The following is a 10,397-nucleotide window of genomic DNA, read 5'->3' as shown; positions in this document are numbered from 1 at the left end:
CAGTGAAACTGGTTGATCTTAATTAATTGTTACATGATTATAATGTCCCCATTAGGGTCTGACTTGATTGCTTGATTGATAAAAAGACATTATCCTGTTTTTGTTCATGTTGATTGGCAAGTCACATTACTTTTTGTGTTGGAGTGCCTCAGGTTTACAAAGCTCAAACTCCCATCCATCTGCAGCGAGCAACACAAGTCTGTACAAGAGCATCAGCTGTATCAAAGGTCATTGATACACGTGTAACCTATTCAGACCTAATCCAGCCTGGAGCCGTACACCTCCACCTCACCGAGTGCCAGCCTGCCAGGTACCCGGTTCTTCCAGGAATGACGATGTTGACGTAGCGACCGTCCATCCCGTTACACTGGAATGTTTCCGTAAAACCTCCAGGCATGCTTGAGATCACAGCACACCTAGCAGAAGAAGAAAATAGTTAAAGACAATTTAAATACATGGATTCTCTAAAGACACACATCATTTCAAGTTACTGCACAGTGGTTACAAATATAATGATATCCATTATAACAAGAGCTACAGTAGTAATGAAGTGAATGAACTGTACCTCGGATTGTTGTTGCCATCGTTATCAAGAGAATCTCCAATTGTTATCTCTGCTCCATTAATATACAAAGGGTTATTTTTGTAGTTGGTTATCTTAACAGAAAATATGTTGTGGGTTTTGCCCAGGTCCAGTCGCCACCATGGGTTCAATTCATGGTTTGTGTGGCACAAGAAGCCTTTTCCCAGTAGCTGGCACGATTTCCATCAATGGCATTATAAGCACTGTACGTTTGATGTTATGATGACTGTGAGTGCTTTTCCTTGGGGTGTGTTATGGAGATCTAGGACCCAACACCGTGGAGAGTACAAGTCAAAGTGATCAAAACAAATAAATGGTGAATCAGACAGAGCTGTCTTTCTAGTTATTTATTTGAAGCTTCAAATACATAAGATACAATAAAAATAGACACAGGTCTCACAGAGCATAGAATAGTCTGCGTGAGTGTGCGCCATACAATGTGTTAGCAAAGCTTATATACAGAAGTAATGGGAAAGTTAGAAATCTGTCTTCACACGGTCACATTGTTAATAGACATCTGTCCTTGAGCGGTAGATAGCATAACGGTTCTCAGAGTAGGGAAGTTCTTGTGTGACTGTGTGTGAGTCTCAACCCAGTAGAGAAAGACAGCTCTGTGGCCTTGAAGCGCTTGGGAATAAACCCAAAGTAGAGTAGAAGAAAAGAAAACAGCACATCTCAGGAAAGCATTTGGTTTAAGCATATAAGGATATAATAAAAATGTCCACTACAAGTGCCAGGTTCTCTCCTGCAAACACAACACATTTGCAAATAGCTCTGATGCTCATTTTCCTTAATTCTCTCTGTAGAAAGAAAGCATATTTTGTATATCCTAAAAGAACAATTCTGTCTATTTGCAAAAGTATACCCTTTCCAGTGGAAAGAAGAAAATGCAGGAAAGGGTCATGGAAAGTTGTTGATGCATGTTGTTAATTGGATCATGATAAATGGTGCATCAGTAGAAATACATGTGTTTATACAGTATGTCGGTGTCCACAGTATATATGACAGATTTGCAAATTGTCACCTCTGTTTCCTCCAATTATTTATCAAACGATATTCCCCATGAATCATTTTCATGACGCTAAAATAACCTAGCTGTTGCTTCTCACTAAGTTAGATGTCAGAGTTAAGAAACATTTGGATCAAATACAGTATACAGTAGATGTGCCAAATGTGGTTCAAACTATGGTTTGACTGCAGCTGTATAGAAAATTAGCAAGATTTGTCTAAATGAAATCTGGGTTGGCTCTCCAATTATATTTAATTCTCACCTGTTGGAACGACGGTAACTAGGGATGCACGATAATTATCGGCCCGATAATTATCGGTCCGATATTAGGAATTATGACGTCATCCCGATAAACCCGATACCAGTATTAATAGCCCCGATAATATACAATATATTTTTTGGGTAAAAAAAAGAAAGAAATACTGCGGTGTGGGTGGATTGGGATGAGGGGCGCTTGTTTTTCACTCGGCTCCTCCCGTTTTGCCAGTACTGTGGTATTAGTGGTTTAGGAAGAGGGGAGTTCTTCACAAATCCAGCGCTCCCTAATACTTCGAACCTGATCAGTCACCTGAAACATCGCCATCGCTACGATGGTGTGTTAAAAGCGTACGAAGACAATAATACAATACAAAGTGTGTGTGTGTGTGTGTGTGTGTGTGTGTGTGTGTGTGTGTGTGTGTGTGTGTGTGTGTGTGTGTGTGTGTGTGTGTGTGTGTGTGTGTGTGTGTGTGTGTGTGTGTGTGTGTGTGTGTGTGTGTGTGTGTGTGTGTGTGTGGTGTCTGCGCGCGCGCGTTGGAGCTATGTGCAACTCAAGGCATATGCTCATACCGGAGCTGCCTGGACGCTGCAATCATGTTGCTGAGTGTGCTGACTTTTCGTACAATGTCCCACTGTCTGGCTTCCTGCATAAAGTCAAGTGCTCGGCGCAGTTGTGGCGAAATGTCGCTCCTCTGTTTTCATTTAAACAGCTCCTTATATCCGTTAGCGCAGCTAGCTAGCACCAGATGCTAACAACAACAATGCACGTAAGGTCTCTCTCGCTCGCTCGGACCACACATACACACACCCTCCAGGTCCTCCAGATGGCCAGTCGGTGCCTGCCGGTGAGCGTGGAAGTGTGGTCTGCCACAAGCGGGCGGCAGGAGCGGGGCTGTCAGCATCAGCTTGTTGATGGTATTTTAAACTCGATGCGCTCTGAAACTACGGGGCGGCCAAGGACAAAAAATACACATGCGTTAATCGCGTTAAAATAATTAGTGGCGTAATTATTTTTTTTATTATCGGTTATCGGCATCGGTCTTGAGAAGCAGGAAGTTATCGGTATCGGTTTCAAAAAACCAATATTGTGCATCCCTAACGGTAACCGTAAACCTCCACCTCGCAGAGTGTTAGGGTTTTCTTTAAACCACGTAGAACCACGGTCACTTTGGAATTCACCTCTGTTTTTGGTTTCTACCAACTGCTAAGATAAATATCTGTCTTTGGTGTTGCACTACCTCTGAATTAAACCTAAGTACAGTACAATACAATGATAATGATAATATTCACATAGGTGGAAGTGAGTGAGAAAAAAGTAACGGTGCAAAATCAATTTAACTGCAAATGATGAATTTCAGTGACTTATCTTAGGTGGAAAGGTAAGGCAAGGCAAGGCAAGTTTATTTATAGAGCACTTTTCAACGCAAGGGAATTCAAAGTGCTTTACAAAACAAAACAAAAACAAAAGCAAATGAAAGACATTAAGCATTAAAAAAGAAAAGCTAATCAAATAAATATTAAGAAAAAATACATGGATAAAAGTTACAGTGCAGTCTAAAATATAAATAGTTCAATTAAACATTACAAGAAAAAGTACATGGATAAAAGTTACAGTGCAGTTTAAGATATGAATAGTTCAGATAAAAGCAGCGACAAAAAGAAAAGTCTTCAGTCTGGATTTAAAAGTAGTCAGAGTTGCAGCGGACCTGCAGGTTTCTGGGAGTTTGTTCCAGATACTTGGAGCATAATAACTGAACGCTGCTTCTCCATGTTTAGTTCTGACTCTGGGGACAGAAAGCTGACCAGTCCCTGAAGACCTGAGAGATCTGGATGGTTCATAATTTAGCAGGAGGTCAGTAATGTATTTTGGGCCTAAACCATTCAGTGCTTTATAAACCAGCAGCAGTATTTTGAAATCTATTCTTTGACACACAGGAAGCCAGTGTAAAGACTTCAGAACACTTTCTTAGTATTAGTGAGGACTCGAGCAGCGGCGTTCTGAATCAGCTGCAGCTTTCTAATAGATTTTTTAGTGAGACCTGTGAAGGTAAGGTAAGTTAATCTCTAAAAATATGTTGCTGTCGTAAAACTAATGACATGGAGTTCACATTTGAAGCTTTCATGCCACACTATCAATGCTTTATTTTGTCCAGTTATCTATACCAAGTGAAACGTCCAACAAAAATCACTCAAATCCGAAATATAGCATGACATACACCAGCGGATACTACACAAAGCACTACATCAAATACTTTTCTAGAGATCTACAGGCGCATGTTATGATCACAAATTAGAAGACATTTCACATTAAACTCTTAATTAAAACTCAACATCTACTAGTTCACAATTTCCTAAAAATGCAACTTAACAAATAAATTAGACAATTTCTTTCTGCAATAAATGTTTTAGATGTGATGATTTTCTTCATGGTAAAATAGCATATTGCAAGGTTAGTATTCATTAAGGCATGTATAATCAACAATCACAAATAAATTATCTTAATATCTTACCTGCACTGAAACTGTAGGAGAAAGCCGCCTTTCACATCTTTTGTGCTGAACTTTTAGAGGTTCACGTCTTCTCTGAAATCGCTCCATGCTCCTGCCGCGCTCAGCCATGTTGCAGGTTAGCTGCAGACCCTCCGGAAATGACCTTCCGTGGTCATGACACATGTGTTGGATGGGGCAGGGCAGTTAGCTCTGCTGTAGCAGCATGCACTTTGCAGGTGCAGAGGGTGGAGCAGCCCCTCCCCTTGATGGGTCATCAAAAAGCCCGGGAAAGTCTCCAACTTTCAAAATAAGCAACGAAATGAAGAAAAGCAGGTTATTTATATTTGGATGGTTTTGTTAGTTTCTTAAAAATGTATCAATAAGCTTTATGTATTCAACCCTTAGATGCCCAGTGGCTGGACCCTACACTCTTCCATAAGTGGGTCAAAAAGGACCCGTATTAGAATAATATGTGTTTTTATGCCATTTTTGTCATTTTGGTTAAAAAAATCACTTGTATAATATTCAATATTATATTTTGGTTCACACTAGAAATATTTTACATTTAATCTTTCACTATTTAGAATTTTAGAATTTTTTTTTACATTTTGAAAACAGTTTCTCTTACCTGCCCTGCAGCTGAACGACCTATCCTACCTTTATTTCCTCCCACCTTGACTACTGTAACTCACTTCTCTACGGCATCCGCTCCCCGTCCCTTGATAGACTCCGAATTGTAAAAAAATGTAGCCGCCCGACTCCTCACACACACCAGATCATGGCACCACATCACACCAGTCCTCAAAGACCTTCATTGGCTTCCCTTCTCCCAACGCGTCACTTACATAATACTGGCCCTCAACTATAGCCCTCCACCATCTGACCCCCCACCCCTATCTCACTGGTCTTCTCACCCCCTACCAACCCCCGCCGTCCCTCAGATCCACCTCAACTGGTCTCTTGTCCCCCCCAAGTCCAGGCAGCATTGGTGGGGACAGAGTCTTTTCAGTGGCAGCTCCCACGATCTGGAATTTCCTCCCCCAAAATCTCCGCTATTCTAAGACCCTTACAGTATTCCAGTCCCTTTTCAAAACTCATCTCTACTACTCTGTTGAGGTCTCCATATTAGTTTGAATACTTTAAATGAAAGGTATTTATAATTAAATATAAACAAATATATTCTTGTATAACCCTCAATGAAAATGCATTATATTTTATGTTGTTCTATAATCACAGTATATACCACACAAAGTTGTTTGTTAAGTTGAATTTAAAAACCTATTATAGTTTATGAGTGTCACTGAAAAGAGAGGGGAGACAGTTTCTTCCTTCACAGCGGTGCACAAGCGGGGGGGGGGGGGCTCCTGACTTGTTGGAGAAATACTGAGGCCCAAAAAAGGTGGTTATGCCATGACCTAGAATAATATTTTAAGACATATTCAGTCCTGTACATCAGAGGCCATGCCCTTTTTCCCCACAAATATGGGTATATAGGTGAGGACGGTCCTCTGAATTTATGCTGGATATAGGTGTTCTGTGTATATGAATTGATGCAAATTGGTTTGTTAAATGAAAGTTTGAATGTGCTTTTTATTATCACCAGCCATTTATGAGGAGATGCCTCTAACTTCTGTCTGACGATTTTAAATGTGACAACTGAATTGGGCAGTTGAAGTTACAATTTAGGGTAATAAATGTAAAACTGTGAATTGAGGTGTCATATTAGAAAAGGACCACAGCATGATATGTTTTTTATGATTGTCATGTTGTAACGAGAGAAGGTAAACACCCTGTGGAGCAAAAGAGGGATTTTAAATCTTAGTAACAAGCAATATCTCAATTGCAAAGGATTTAGTCATAGCACTGTTAGAATCCTTAGTGCATTATGCAAAGAAAGAAGCAAGACAAAACTCTGTCTATTAGCATAGGGTTCATTAGACCTTGAATGGGGAATACCTCAAAATCAAAGAGGAAATGGCAAAAACAACCTTTATATTATTTTATCATTGTTTTTATTTATATTATTATTTTTCTCTTCACATATTCTTAATTTGTATATGCCTGGGATCGCTTAAACAGATTTAGCGGGTGTCTGAATTGAAACAGCAGTTAATTGAACCTGGTTCTTCAGGAGTTAGTAGAGGTGAGATCTTGCTGACGTTGGTGGATCTGAGCCAAGCAGTACACTTACAGGGACTCAATAGCTTCTGTTAGGTCAATTAGTAGGTCTGAGTAATTTGCCGGAATAAATTAACAGGCCTCTCAACTCCGACAACTCATAGCCCCCCCCCCCAACAATCCATGCCGGTTGATCAAGTTTGATAGTCCTATACCCCCCACCCTAACCTTCCCTTATATTGTGCGATTTTGAGTCCATGAAAAGTCCTATAAAAATATAATGTATTCTTATTATTATACTGACAGGTATCAGATCTTGCGGTCCTGAGAGGTGTCACTTGTGATGTAGTCTGTGTGGTCTACAGTGAATGTATTCCTGACAGCCACAGGTGATAATAATCAAACGTTCCCATAGGATTCCATAGAAAATGCATGCGGGTCATTTTTGACCCACTTATTGAAGCTTAGGGTAGTAATACAAAAACTACAATTTCTTAAAATGTACACAATTTAAATGAAAATGTTGAATAACAATCAACATCGGCACCTCTGTTGTTTCCCCGACTCAGACGGCAAGGAATCTGGGTGTGACCCTAGATAACAACCTGTCCTTCACTGCAAACATAGCTGCTACAACCCGCTGCTGCAGATACACGCTTTACAACATTAGGAGGATATGTCCCCAACTGACCCAGAAAGCGACGCAGGTTCTGGTCCAGGCTCTCGTCATCTCACGCCTAGACTACTGCAACTCCCTCCTGGCTGGTCTACCTGCATGTGCCATCCGACCTCTGCAGCTCATTCAGAATGCAGCGGCTCGTCTGGTCTTCAACCTTCCAACATGTTCCCACACCACGCCGCTCCTCCGCTCCCTTCACTGGATTCCAGTAACTGCTAGAATCCACTTCAAGACACTGGTCCTTGCGTGCCATGCTGCGAATGGATCTGGCCCTTCCTACATCCAGGACATGGTTAAACCGTACACCCCAGCACGTGCACTCCGCTCTGCATCAGCCAAACAGGTCGCTGCACCCTCACTGCGAGGGGGACCCAAGTTCCCATCAGCAAAAACACGTGGGTTTGCTATCCTGGCTCTAAAATGGTGGAATGAGCTCCCCATTGACATCAGGACAGCAGAAAGCTTACACACCTTCCGGCGCAGACTGAAAACTAATCTCTTTTGACTCCACTTCGAGCGATAGAACTATTAACAAAGCACTTATATACTAATAAAGGACTGGCTTATCTAAAGCCAGTTGAGTAGCACTTGAAATGTTTTTGCTCTATGAAACCTGATGTACTTATATGATTCTGTTTTCTTCAAGTTTGTATTTTGTTGGTCGAACGCACTTATTGTAAGTCGCTTTGGATAAAAGCGTCAGCTAAATGCAATGTAATGTAATGAATCGCATGATATCCAAAACATTTTTTTTGAGGAATAGCTGGAATATGAAATGATAAAAAATGTAATTACAAAGACACTTCACCGGGTCAAAAAAGACCCACTTATGCATCTAAGGGTTAAGGAAGCTTGCGAAACCCAAATAAATTATTCACATGGAAAAACAGTTACAAGCTGCCATCTAAAGTACAAATGTAAAAGGGTCAGAGATAAAAAAAAAAAACTTAAACTTACTTGAAGTATTCTGACCTGGATCTCTTTGTGCCGTCTATTTGTTCTTTCATTAGCTGGTGATTTGGCATACTCTCTCATCTCCATGTTTCTTATAGAGACAGTCTTCAACCACAGCTACATAAAGCCCTTTGTAAATGTGTGAATGTATCCGTTTTATAGCTTTTGTGGTGTGTGTATGTGTCTGTGTGTGTGGCAACAGCGAGCCGATAAACAAAGAAGTGCTATCTTATAAAAGCATCCTCCCGTTTCTTGTAAGTTCTCTTGCTTTAGGTGAAACGCCCTGGAATCTTTTTTACCCTGACAAGCGCTAAACACTCATTTCACACACAGGATGATAAGCATTACATTTGTTCGAAGTTAACAAACATTATAAATCTTCTCTAAATAATTGGAAATATCTGCTCCAACCTTTACTCTAAATGTCCTGTCTGTTAAAAAGGCCCTACCCAATTGTACATTCTCCCTCCAATACCCATTCTACTCAATTTGATCAGTAACCCATCCCTCCACACAGAGTCATACACCTTTTCAATGTCCAAGTACACTATTGCCATTATCTCTTTCATTTTCAATGTTTTTCCCACATCATTACTCACTCTTACTAATTCCACATCCAGAGCTGACCTATTATCCTGTCTCTTCTCCTTCACGTTTTCATTCTCTGCTAGTAACTGCTGTTTTTGCTACCTATGAATATCACTGAGATGCCCCCCACTATGTACTGCTGCAAGTGTCCTTCCTAACATATCTGCCTTCTCTTTACCTGTCACTGCCAGCCTCTCCCCATCAACCAAAGCTGGAATTGTAATGGCTTTCCTTTTCCCACTCATCCGCTTAAACATGGACCAGACATCACCTAATGTTACTCCTCTGCCAATGGTAGAACACAATTCTCTCCATGTTCTCTTTTGTGTATATTTGATTGTCCTTCGAGCAGCTGCCCTTTTCCTTTGAAACTCTATAACATTATTTTGTGTCATGTTTTTCTTTAATTCTCTAAATGCATTATTTCGCTCTTTAATAGCCCTGCTGCATTCCTCATTCCACCATGGCACCACTTTCTTCCTACCCTTGGTTGTTGTTTTGGGTATACTGTTCTCTGCTGCATTTAGTATATGTTGCGTTATTTGGCTTGTAATGACCTCTATGCTTCCCTCTGATGTTAGCAGGTGTACCGACTCCTCACACCATATCCTACATTTCCCCCAATCAGCTTTAGCAAAGCACCCCCTGGTTATTACACCTCCTTCCTGCATATATACACATTATCATTTTAGTAAGCACTGGATAATGGTCACTTCCTACAGTGGAGTTATTCAAAACAAACCATTCGCATGTATGAACCAAACAGTTTGACACTAATGTCAGATCCAGGCATGAGACTTTCCCCCTGTGTACATGTACTCTTGTGCCATGCCCATCATTAAGGCATACTAGTGTTCTTTCCTCCAGCATTTCTTCCACTATATTTCCGTTACTGTCTGTATGGTTGCTTCCCCATAGACTGTTGTGTGCATTGAAATCACCACACCAAACTTCCTTCCTATGTTTATTGCCTGCTATTTCTTTAAATATATCAGTGGTTAGATTTGGACATGGGTTGTATAAATTGATTATCCTAATGTTATCTTGTTTTCTAGGGTTGCAGATTTCCACTATAATACAGTCTGTATCATCAGGAGATTGCACCTCCCTATATGCCACACCATCTTTGAGAAATGGCTGCAGGATCTCAGGTATGAAAGTGGACAGGTAGACGAGAAAGGCTTTTTTGAGTCTCAGAGACCAAGGTCCTGTACACTTTGCATACATTGACTGCACGACTTCAGGTCTGCGATGTGGACAGTACACCTAAAATACATCACTACACAACCTGTGATATTTGAAAATAAGGGAATGACATGTTTATAATATGCTGCAAAACACAAAAATATGCAGGGATGCAAGTCTATTTCTCAGGTCATTCAGTCTGATCATTTCAACAAGAGAATAGAATCAAACTGAAAACATCGTGAATATGTTCTAGATTCATGAAGCAGATTAATGAACAGTGAAACTCGCTCATGGACTTTAAGGTGAATACTTTAAGAAAACGTGTTCCCACACTATTTGTAGGAGCCATTTTATGGGCGTTGTTGGTGTCTCAGTTTACCATATGTATATGTATAGTGCAACATTATTTTTGAACACTTGGTGGCAGGGTTTAGCTGCACAGGGTGTATAAAAGGGTTCATTGGTGACAGGAGAGGAAGAGGACACAAGGCAAGTTTATTTATATAGCACCTTTAAATTCAAGGTGCTTTA

General features: G+C 40.5%; 1 pseudogene; it reads right to left on the bottom strand.

Moving 5' to 3' along the window:
• Positions 1–257: 257 nt before the first annotated feature.
• LOC139435425 (fucolectin-like) lies at positions 258–8,923 on the bottom strand (annotated as a pseudogene).
• Positions 8,924–10,397: the final 1,474 nt, after the last annotated feature.

Source organism: Pseudochaenichthys georgianus, chromosome 16 (assembly GCF_902827115.2).
Source record: "Pseudochaenichthys georgianus chromosome 16, fPseGeo1.2, whole genome shotgun sequence".
In the NCBI taxonomy this organism is placed as follows: Eukaryota; Metazoa; Chordata; class Actinopteri; order Perciformes; family Channichthyidae; genus Pseudochaenichthys; species Pseudochaenichthys georgianus.
This window is presented reverse-complemented; position numbering and strand designations above follow the sequence as displayed.